Source organism: Neolamprologus brichardi, chromosome 16 (genome assembly GCF_056152115.1).
Source record: "Neolamprologus brichardi isolate AB-2024 chromosome 16, ASM5615211v1, whole genome shotgun sequence".
In the NCBI taxonomy this organism is placed as follows: Eukaryota; Metazoa; Chordata; class Actinopteri; order Cichliformes; family Cichlidae; genus Neolamprologus; species Neolamprologus brichardi.
Window position 1 is genome coordinate 1,598,288 of NC_142119.1, and position 12,328 is coordinate 1,610,615.

General features: G+C 38.9%; 1 long non-coding RNA gene across 1 annotated transcript; it reads right to left on the bottom strand.

The window, feature by feature from the left end:
- Positions 1–2,165: 2,165 nt before the first annotated feature.
- LOC148098089 (uncharacterized) lies at positions 2,166–10,577 on the bottom strand. Its single transcript, XR_015716613.1, has 3 exons — positions 10,491–10,577; positions 2,360–2,528; positions 2,166–2,273 (listed from the first exon to the last, which is right to left on the bottom strand). It is a non-coding gene; the product is annotated as an uncharacterized LOC148098089 (long non-coding RNA).
- Between the last annotated feature and the right edge of the window lie 1,751 nt (positions 10,578–12,328).

The following is a 12,328-nucleotide window of genomic DNA, read 5'->3' on the forward strand; positions in this document are numbered from 1 at the left end:
TATTGTGGCGGGTCAGGACTGTTTGGGTTTTGTTTGACAGCTACGTTCTGCTGTTCCAGGTGGCAGCGTTACGGTTGCCATGGTTACAGGGTGAGGCTCTCTCTCTGCGTGTTTCCTGGGTGAGAGAGCGCCTGTTGTTGTTGTTGTGCTAAGCTAATAGGCAGAATGCTACAGGTATAGCTCTAAAGAATGTAGCATCATGGGCAGTGTAGTCCGTGCTGCAGGGAGAATGGACTGCCATACCCGTTATGTGTCTGTGAGCGAGGGAGGGAGAAAAAGGAAAAGTACGAGCTGTCATCGAGCAGAAACGGGAGCTGGAAGCATGTAAATATAATAATAACCACTGCAGCCAAGAAGAGAGCCTGACGAGCCCAGTTGTAAGTAAGCTATTAAGACTCGACTGTACACCGTGTTCGTGTTTTCCTCCAAAAACAATAAGTTCTGTTGGAGCAGCCTTTCAACGCCTCTCTCTGTCTCTGCTAGCAAAGTTGACCCAGACAACAAAGTAAAGCTAGTTTTCGGCTACGAGCCCGACACAGAACCTTATTAGCCAGAGGTCCCTTTACTACAGTTCGGAGCCGCGGACCTTCAGTAACAGTAATAAATCACAGCAATAGTACATTCATGTAGTTGTAAACAACATGATAATATATTAAGTAATCCAAAGTATTCAGAATACGTTACTCTCATTGAGTAACGTAACGGAATACGTTACAGAATACATTTTGGGGCATGTAATCTGTAATCTGTAATGGAATACATTTTAAAAGTAACCTTCCCAACACTGCCTGTAAATGTACTTGTACTCTGGGAAACCTGTTGGCTGGTGATATCTATGGGTTCCACACCTCAGTCACTTATCAGCAGATTTTTAAAATTAGCATTTTGTTTGCCCTTAAATACAAAATTGATGCAGATCTTAGTTAAATTTGAAAATATGGGACTTTAATTCTTATTTTTGTTCAATCTCAAATTTATTTGGGACGTCAGTATATTCATTTATGTGTCAATACTTCCCCCAACCCCTGCCTGAGTATATTTGCTGATTTCTTTTAGGCTAAATACATGCAAAGTTGTTGACTGCACTTGGAGTACCTCCTTATTCTCGGATTTTACTGGATTTCCCCATCTTTGAATAGCAGCTCTTGGGCAGAAACCACCCTGTCAGCCATATTCTAATACTGCCGACCAACATCGAGGTAGTGCTGAGAGGATTAGTGCCAAATACAAACAAAATAATCCAGGTGTGATGCTTTCATCTTCTTCTGCATATCTTACAGGCTTTTATCCTCGAGTCTCTAATACTTGGAGAGAGAGTCTGCATCTGTTCTCTTTATGGTTGTTTTGAATCCTGCAGTAATTATTCCAGCCTCTTCTCTAACATTTCTTCGCCAATTCTTCCTCAGAGTGCTGTACAAAGATGCACTAATTGTGAGTTATTTTTTCCATTAAACTTCTACTGTGGAGTTTCCATCTGTTTGTCATCTTGTACTGCTGTTTTGCACCACAGCAGATTTCTTTATTTATCCCTAGCACATATTGTTTAATGGACCTATTTGTGTGTATTGTGCTGTATGGTTTTATTTATAAAGCTGGCATGACCTACAGCAGTTGGCTCTAATCATTTCACTTCCTTCTATTGTTGCACATCCACTCAAACTAATCATGTGTAATGGAGTTTCTCTGATTGCGTTCATTGAGAGAGTCCCATTGGCTCCTGGTCTAATTGCCAAACCTGATCGCTCATGTTCCATCACCCTCATAGATCCTACACCATATGGAGTTATTAACAGGTGCAAATGTGTAATTTTGAGAGAAACTAAGCATGGTGCTTAATTCAGTCTGTCAAACTGCTGTAGCAAATTATGGCTCTGTGAGATGACTGTGCTGTGGGGTATTGTTTTAATTATGAGAGCGGATCAGTGAATGTTGAAGACAGCCACATAAAGAAGGGCCCTAGCTATTTCTCTAGCATCCTGTTTGACTCCCAGTGTTGATGACCTGCTCGGTAAGCTGTTCCAAAAATGGCTCCTTGTGTTGACCCCAAAGTCCCCTAAAATAGATGGTGAGATACAGCATCACATAAAGTGTCTCATCACCATCAGCACCTGTGAATGAACTGCAAACCAATTCATGCATGATTGTTTGCTAGGACCTACCCATGCAGCAGAACACAGACGCCAGGGAATTGCAGTGAATGGTGTTTATTTACAATGACAGGGAAAACATGAAACACGGGACGTGCAGGACAACTGGCAGAGGACTTGATCGGTCTATGGGAGCAGAACAGAACGGAGTTAAGGGGTGAACCTGAAAATCAAGGGTTAAAATATGTTAGATGGAGAGTTGGAGAGCTTACTTGGCACAAACTGAAATACAGACTTGGATGGCGGATTCTCGTGACCGGAGGCCGAGCCAGGTAAACGTGTGGGCAGGTGGTGGGACAGGTGGGTGAGAAATCCCAGTTCTGACCGAGGAAAACGATCTCCAGAGGGACAGGCAGGTGGAAGGGCAGCGTAGCAGGCTAGCTGAGAGGAAAACAGGCAAGGAAATGAATCATAAACAATCGGCACTATATTGTGGCGTGCTGGGGGAGCAGCTAGTTCTCTCCCATCATGCCTTGGGACAGGTGCTGCTGTTTCGATGTTCTTGTTTTATTGTTTATGGTCATCTTACTTTTAACTGTTATTTTGAAAGTTGTGTTTATACTGTGGTTCAAAGTCACTGACAGTGACTGCTTTTGCCATTGCCGCCCCCAGACTCTGGAATAATCTCCCAGTTGATATCGTGCATCGGAATCAATTCAATCGTTCAAACACACACCTGTTCAACTTAGCTTTCGAAGCAAATAGTCTGACTTTAATTCGGCCTGCACTACACCATGTAATGTCATTTTAATTGTAACTGTACTATTTGTTCCTTTTTCTGCCTGCATTGTGGTTTTGTGAAGCACTTTGGTGTACACTAGTCTTTTAAATGTGCTACAGAAATAAATTTTGACTTGACTTCTACAGAAAACTGGGCAACTTTGACAACCGGCTAAAAGCTAGACTCAAATGCAAAAGGAAAGTTTATACACAGACAGGGGAGTATTTAGCTGATAGGACTCAGGTGAGGTGGAAATAAGTATATGTTGATAATGGTGAATTTTCCATTTGCTGTGTCATGCTCACATATGAACATTAAGGGGGATGGACTTAATACTAACAGAGATAATCTTGCCTGGTCAAGATCTGTCAGTGTTTTATTATAAGGGAGTGCTTACCGGTAGTCACAAAGGCCATCAGGACATGAAGAATGATGGTAATATAGTATGATGATAGTAATTCAGTTGACTATATGAGCCCTATTAATCTTGTGTGGGTGAAACCCATTACAGTGATTAAAACTCACACCACTGTCAGAAAGGGCAGCCTGTGGATTTTGATAGATTAGCACACACCAGGACCTTAGCTTATAAAACCTCAAAGTGTTCAATATGACATAAATTAAAAAAACATAAATTTGGAAATAAATATTATCATGAAAAAATGGTTTGGAATAAATGCAAATCCCAAATGGAGACAGTGAAGGGAGTAGAATCTCCCATTCAGCCCATTTCTCATCTGAAAGGTTTATGTTCCAGCAGACAGGAATACATTACAGCCCTGCTATAGCCTGCAGCCTCTGCAGTTTACACCACTCACCTCAATCTCACACAATCAAAAGAGCTCTTCTTAGACATCGGCATTTCCTTCGCTATCTAAGGAGATTTACATAAAGAGTTTGGAAATAAACTCACTGTGGCCCTACAACGCAACAACAGCATCATCAGAGGTTACCCAGCAGAAGGCCCACCACCAGCACGTAAAGAAATCGATGAAGCTTAAAGACACCCGCGCTGTTTTAAGTGTTCTGTTTGCCCTAAATGAAAGAGTCATTTAGCCACATTTTGATCCAAAGTTACCACTGACATGTAAAAAAAGTAAATCCCAAATTGTTGACATATTTAGAGAAGCTCAACATGGCACTCCATCAATCCTATAAGGGAAGTTTGCTGTGGAAAAAGTAACTACACCCCTGGCACATGAAGCTAATTTCATTCTTTTAGGAATGATTTTTTGGTGCTTTTTTAAAAATTCATTTTGCATAATTGTTTGGTTGATGAAACCTTTGACAGCATTTCTTCCACTTTAAAGATGCTTAGTTTTCAATTTGTAGTTTAATAAACAATTTTTAACAATTTTCTTTGCATGTCTCAAAGGTTATCAGATATTTTAAATGAGAAAACAATAACCGTGGATTTAATTTGCTTTTCCTGTGACTGAATGCCTGCCTGTGTCTCCAGTAATAAACTCTTACACCACCTTTATTTTTTATCATAGGAGCAGAATAAAAAGAGTATAAAAACATCCTTTCTACCACAGAACTTTGAATTTTGAAGTCACCCCATCTCCTTGTGGTCTCAATGAAGATTTTTTTTGTAAGTGGTGTAATTTGGCTCGTTTAGACTGTTTGGTGAATGTCTGGCAACCAACAGTCACTGAAAAAAGTTATTATTTGCAGACTTGTGGTGTGGTGATTGTTAAAGCTCATACAGGCCTAGAGTATTCCCTGACTAGTTGGCGAGTAGCTGTTGGAGGTTGCTGGTATTTGCCATAGTTGTCTTTTTACTGCCATCTTTATTCAAAATCCAATAATTACCAAGAGAATTAGAGGTAAAAATTAACTAAAAAAATGTAATTCAAATGCAAAATAACTGAATCTTACAGGTTAAAGTTTAAACTTGTAGATGGTCAAATGCTGTTTTCAAACAGTCTGCTTTGATTCCTCTCATTATCACTTGTATTTCCTATTGCCACTTTAGAATATGATTGCAATATTGGAGGAGCTGTTAAGACCCATTTATTTTTTTTCTCAGAGATGGTATTATGTAACTCACAGTTGGAGTTCTCATATGCCTGGGATCAGCATGAAACCCTCCCAGGGAAATGATCACTACAGAAGCCTGAGAGCACCGTTAGTAAATGTAATTTTCTCTTATAAATAGTAGAAGGTACAAACCCGAGTTCATAAAGACTTTGATGTAGACTTTGATGCTTTGACGAGTAACACAAAGCTTAACATTCTGTTATACGTCTGCGCAGGAGCTCAAAATGCAGGTATTGACATGATATTAGTTAAAAGTATTATAGAATATATAGTGCAACCTTTCGCATACATTTGTAATCTGTCCTTTCAAACTGGTGTATTTCCCTCACAAATGAAAATAGCAAAAGTTATTCCAATCCATAAAAACGGAGAGAGAAGTAAGTTTACCAATTATAGGCCAATATCACTGCTCCCACAGTTCTCAAAAATTTTAGAAAATTTATTTGTTAATAGACTTGATAAATATATTGAGAAGCATAATCTCCTAAGTGATAACCAATATGGCTTTAGAGTGAAAAGGTCCACTTCGATGGCAGTGATGGAACTTGTAGAAGGGATATCTAATGCTATAGATAATAAGGAATATACTGTTGGTGTTTTTATAGACTTAAAAAAGGCGTTTGATACGATTGATCATTCTATATTAATGAATAAACTAGAGAGATATGGCATAAGAGGGTTAGCATACAAGTGGATGAAAAGTTACCTGGATGACAGATATCAATATGTCGAATTCAATAATGTAAAATCTAAGCAGTTGAAGGTAACTTGTGGTGTTCCTCAGGGCTCTGTGCTGGGCCCTAAATTATTTATATTATACATAAATGACATATGTAGCATTTCCAAACTGTTAAAATGTGTATTGTTTGCTGATGATACCACTCTGTATTGCTCAGGTAAAAACCTAGAACAGCTTCTGACTACAGCGGAAAAGGAGTTAAATATATTAAAAAACTGGTTTGATGTAAATAAGTTATCATTAAATATAAAGAAAACAAAATTGATTATTTTTGGCACTAGACAAATGAAAAATGTATCTAAAATCAGGGTTAATGGAATTGAAATTGAAAGAGTGTACGAAAATAAATTTCTTGGAGTGATAATTGATGATAAGCTGAGTTGGAAGTCTCATATAAACCATGTGAAAACAAAAATGTCAAAAACCATTGCTATTCTCTATAAAACAAAGCATGTCCTGAACAAAAAATCATTATACACACTCTATTGTACTCTGTTGCTTCCATATATGACTTACTGTCTGGAGATATGGGGTAATGCATATAAAACGAACACTCTTCCTATTTTCAAGTTGCAAAAAAGAGCTATAAGAATTATAAACCAATCAAACTATATAGAACCAACTAACATTTTGTTTATTAATCTGAATACCCTGAAATTTTATGATTTAGTTGAATATAAAATGGCACAGATAATGTATAAAGCACAAAATAACTTGCTTTGCCCCAGTACTCAGAAGCTGTTCAAAGTCAGAGAGAGTCAATATGACTTAAGGGGAACAGATTTCTTTAAAAAAAACAAGATAAGGACAAATATAAAGCAGAGATGTGTTTCTGTTAGAGGAGTTAACCTGTGGAATAGTTATGACAGTGATTTAAAAAGGTGTAGTTCATTTTCCTTGTTTAAAAATATGCTTAAAAATAGAGTATTAGAAAAATATATATATCAAGAATGAAAAGAGCAAAAAAAAAAACAAAAACAAAAAACAGAAAACCTCTTGATTCTTTTGCTTTGATGTAGTTACTTACTAAGGTGGTGGTGTTTTTTCTTGTTTGTTTGTTTGTTTGTTTTGTTTTTGCTTTGTTTGCCTTCTCTCACCCCAACCGGTCGCAGCAGATGGCCCCGCCCCTCCCTGAGCCGGGTTCTGCCGGAGGTTTCTTCCTGTCAAAAGGGAGTTTTTCCTTCCCACTGTCGCCAAAGTGCTTGCTCATAGGGGGTCATATGATTGTTGGGCTTTTCTCTCTGTATCTATGAAGCGCCTTGAGGCGACATTTGTTGTGATTTGGCGCTATATAAATGAAATTGAATTGAATTGAATTTTATTATTTGCTTCGAGCCCTGTGTACAGGAGCTGCATGCTAAAAGATCTTTTGTTAAAAGGGTTGGCGTAATAAGCAAATGCTTCAGCCAATACCTTTTGATTAGCCTTGTCTTATGCTTTCTTGCTTTGTGGTAAATCTTTGTTCTGTCTTCACTGAGATATTTGAATGCTAATCAATAAACATATCAATATCAATATCAAATGCTGTGAAAACTGAAAATGCAGTCTTTGATCGTGCCAAAATCATGTCAAAACATGATTTCTCTGAAATAAGGTTTAAATTTAAAGAAAAGGGAAGTAGCTGTCACATGTCACAAACCTATAGATCGTAGCCTACAAGCCCCCATTAGGCTAAGTGGAGCCCCTGCTATACATCAATAGACAAATCACATACAGGGTGCTCTATTTAAGCAGCTTTGCAACCCCTTGTGATGTTTGACATACTCAGTGTCACATCTGTTCTGTCATTGAGATTCCTCTGTATCTGTTCTGTGCTCCACATTTCTGCATGAGTGTGGAGGTCCCACAACAAAGTCATACAATATTAATTTCTGCACATGAAAGAACATTTGGAAAAACTTAGCCATAACCAGAGGTCCCTGCTACTCCACAGCTCTAGAATTGCCACAATCACATTCAGCTCCCGTTCCTGTCTCAAATATGCAAACTAGTGCCAAATCTTTCCATTTAGTTCCTCACATTCCTTTTGCCTTTCCATTTTTTTAAAAAAAAACCTAACAAACTAAAAACCCCACAAAACAAACATTCACACTGCAAACAGAGAAAAGTACAGTGGTATAAAAAGGCCATTCTGAGTTAAAAACAAACAAACAAGAAAGGATATTTAGAGGAGGAAGCACTCTGGGAAAAACAATAAAACAAATCTACAAATTCTGAGATCAAAGCTGTTAGTTTTATTAATAATAATATAGTAATATAGATAAAGTAGATAAATCAATAGAAGTGGTAGGTGGTGGCTCTATCAGTTAGCTTTGACCACAAATACTGGTGTCACATACACTACCCTTCAAAAGTTTTAGAAAACCCCAATTTTTCCAGTTTTTTATTGAAAATTATGCATTGTAATGTCGCATTGTACTCTGAGACGAAAGCATGGTAGAAATGAGCAAATGGAGTTAAAAAAAGACATCATGGAATCAATCTTGGGCGATCGTGGCTCAAGAGTTGGGAGTTCGCCTTGTAATCGGAAGGTTGCCGGTTCGAGCCCCGGCTTGGACAGTCTCGGTCGTTGTGTCCTTGGGCAAGACACTTCACCTGTTGCCTACTGGTGGTGGTCAGAGGGCCCGGTGGCGCCAGTGTCCGGCAGCCTCACCTCTGTCAGTGCGCCCCAGGGTGGCTGTGGCTACAATGTAGCTGCCATCACCAGTGTGTGAATGACTGGATGTGTAAAGCTGGTTGGGGTCCTTAGGGACTAGTAAAGCGCTATACAAATACAGGCCATTTACCATTTACCAATTTAGAGACCAACTTCTAGTGAAGGGTTGGAATAAATAAGTGAGCACCTCTTCCTCCTCTTCAGAACCACTGAGGCAATATTGAAATGTATTTTGCTTTATTTTGTGCAGCATTTTTTCTTCTTTTCTTTGCTAAATGAACTTCTGTACATTGTTTACATGATCAAAATAAATAACCTAACAAACAAATAAACAAAAAAAAATGTATTCTAAGCTTTTGACTCATTAAAGTGGCCACTTTTAACAGATTTAACAGCCGAACACACCCGTGGCAGTCTTTCTACAATAGAAATCAAATATTCTTCAGAAAGTTCTTCCCAAACCAGCTCAATGGGGTTTAAGTCTGGCCACTCCATGTTTTCAAGCTTACCATCTTGTTTTTTTTTTTCCTGAAGTCGTTCTGTCATAGGCAGAAGGCTCTTTGTCTTATTCTGACGTCTTAGCAATGACCTTCCTTGCGGCAACTCATCCTGTCAAACCTGCAGCTCAAAGTCACAGTTGAAACTCAGACGTGCTTACTACGAACACTACTAAGCTACGCCGTTGTCCTGTGAACCACCTATCATGCAAGTTGTTAACTCTCAGAAACCTCTCAGTTTTGGTTTTGGGTCTGCCAGACCTACTGTCAGAGTTTGCCCCAGTTTCTTTGCGCCGTTTGATGGTGAAGGAACTGTACTCATTGACACATTGACTTTCTTTGTCATTTCTCTGTAGGAAAAACATACATTTTAAGTGTTATGGGAAACCCTGCCTCTCTTCCAGTCTTAATTGCCTTTTTCGTGGATTTTTGTCGCTCCCCACATGCACTATTAGACAATTACATGGAGAAACCTTATGAACATAAGCTTTCTCATGCACACAGGTGTACACACAAGTGTTCACACAGGTGTGCGCACAGGTACTCACAGACACACTCTATCTTGGGCAGCTGCTGCCTCTTGAAATATCTTGTATTTTTAATACTGTGTGCTGTTCAGTAACAGTGTCATTGTTATTTATGCATATGCTGCTTGTTGCTGTGGTTTCTCCTGGATAAATGGTGTATTTACAGTTGCGCCCAACCATATTTGGGCAATGATGCAATTTCTGTAGCTTGTCTCTTTTTACCACCACAGTGGAGTTCAATTAAGATATCACTGAAGTGCACACTTTCAGCTTTAAATTAAAGAGTTTAATAAAAGCATTTAAGCAACTATTTACAGGATTTTTTTTATGAAGAGCTGCCCATTTTCAGTGGGTCAAAAGAATTTCTGGACATGCGACTTCACAGCCAGCTAAGGCCTGTACCCTCGTGACGTCATTACCGATTACGTAGATAAAACATCTAGAGTTGATTATAACCTCAGTATGAGGTCCAAAGAGATCCTGTTGTTTTGATTTAAACCCCACTGTGTTGGCGTGCAGACTAAAAATTGCACAAATTGTGTCACTGTTCGAATACATATGGACCTAACTATAAATATGACTTAACATTACTAACCTGCAATGTCCGGTTAGTGCTGTAAGTTGCTTGGTCTTTGGTTTAAGGTAATCTCTTCATGTTAGCTAGTGTCACTAGTGTCATTTCACATTTCAACACCACCTAGCTGTTTGTTAGCTAAGTAGATTAAGTGAAGCCTTATGTTGCTACCAGTGTTGGGAAGGTTACTTTTAAAATGTATTCCATTACAGATTACAGATTACATGCCCCAAAATGTATTCTGTAACGTATTCCGTTACGTTACTCAATGAGAGTAACGTATTCTGAATACTTTGGATTACTTAATATATTATCATGCTGTTTACAACTACGTGAATGTTCTATTGCTGTGATTTATTACTGTTACTGAAGGTCCGCGGCTCCGAACCGTAGTAAAGGGACCTCTGGCTAATACGGTGGGTTCTGTGTCGGGCTCGTAGCCGAAAACTAGCTTTACTTTGTTGTCTGGGTCAACTTTGCTAGCCAGAGACAGAGAGAGGCGTTGAAAGGCTGCTCCAACAGAACTTATTGTTTTTGGAGGAAAACACGAACACGGTGTACAGTCGAGTCTTAATAGCTTACTTACAACTGGGCTCGTCAGGCTCTCTTCTTGGCTGCAGTGGTTATTATTATATTTACATGCTTCCAGCTCCCGTTTTTGCTCGATGACAGCTCGTACTTTTCCTTTTTCTCCCTCCCTCGCTCACAGACACATAACGGGTATGGCAGTCCATTCTCCCTGCAGCACAGACTACACTGCCTATGATGCTACAGAGCTATGCCTGTAGCATTCTGCCTATTAGCTTAGCACAACAACAACAGGCGCTCTCTCACCCAGGAAACACGCAGAGAGAGAGCGTCACCCTGTAACCATGGCAACCGTAACGCTGCCGCCTGGAACAACAGAACGTAGCTGTCAAACAAAACCCAAACAGTCCTGACCCGCCACAATATGAAACAGGGAAGTACCGCCGTGTAATCCATTTATTTCAACAAAGTAACTGTATTCTAAATACCACCTTTTTAAACGGTAACTGTAACGGAATACAGTTACTCATATTTTGTATTTTAAATACATAACGGCGGTACATGTATTCCGTTACTCCCCAACACTGGTTGCTACATAAACAAAAAGGAAATTACATAATATAATGTTTAGCTACAGCCGTAACTGGAGCTTACTGGCTAATGCTTAACTGATTATTCTAACTTAAATCTACGAATGCTGACATATGCAGGTTATGCAGTAGCTACATGTCAGGATTTATACCTGTGTGCACTGTATTGATGATGAAGTCTAGTTACATTTCTGGGGACATGTATGTCAGGTTACACCACAGGGTTTTAGAAGGGCTATGATGTATCTATGGCATAGATTTAATACAGAAGAGTACCCATATGGAAAAGAAATAGTAAAAACTTATATGATTTACTCATGAAAGTGGCTACTTTCTCATTACTTTCATATATTGTTTTAGTAAGTATCCAAAACATACAAGTTTCATTATATAATTTTTCAAGAGATCTTATATCTGTTTTTACTCTTGTATGCTTTTCATACATGCTTTTCATCTTTTCCATATGGGGTAAGTCTCTTAGATTCTGGCAGCAGATATAAAAACTACCATAATAGATAGCTCCGCATGTTTGATTTGGCAGTTTCACACCAAATATCCCAAAGTTGGTTTTTGTCTCTGGCTGGAATTGAACCAGCAACATTGTGCTTGCCAAGGAAATACATAAATCACTATACTATAGAGCCACACAGGAGCTGGTAGTAGCTTCTGTGTAAAGATAAAAATATCTGACTAAGAAGAAAAGAAAACCACTGACAGTGTGACATTAACATTACTCTTAGCAAGCTCTGATGTAACAATCAGCTGACTTTCAATATTTGCTTATTCGGCAAATCATTATATTTCCCTTCATGGGCCTCCATATTAGCTCTTTTCATCTGGCTGCTGTTATCTTGATGTTTATCTTAATGTCATCTCCTTTCTTTCTATTTTGTATGTTTAAGTTTAATCTGTTTGGCTGCGGGTCATTAATGTAATGTAATGGATGTTGTTTGTTTTTTGTTCGCCACCTAATATTTTCCTCACCATCTGTAATCTGTTTCTTCTGAGCAAACAGGTAGATGAAAGAGCTGAAACTACATTCTCATTTCATGGTCTTGTTTCCCCTGCATGACAGGTAGGCTGCCAGCTACATCATAAATTTAGCATAAAACATGTGTGTCAGTATCAGCGCCTAATGGTCCCTTTTTGTCAAGCTCCCGTCCGCAGGGTAACAACTCAGCGGCCATGAAGATTTGGACAGGTAATTCACTTTCCCAGCCACACTTTTCATGCAGGCAACTCAGCTGAATGCAACAGAAGGTAGAAATGGCTTAAAAATCTCATTTGGACTCCATTGCATGGGCAA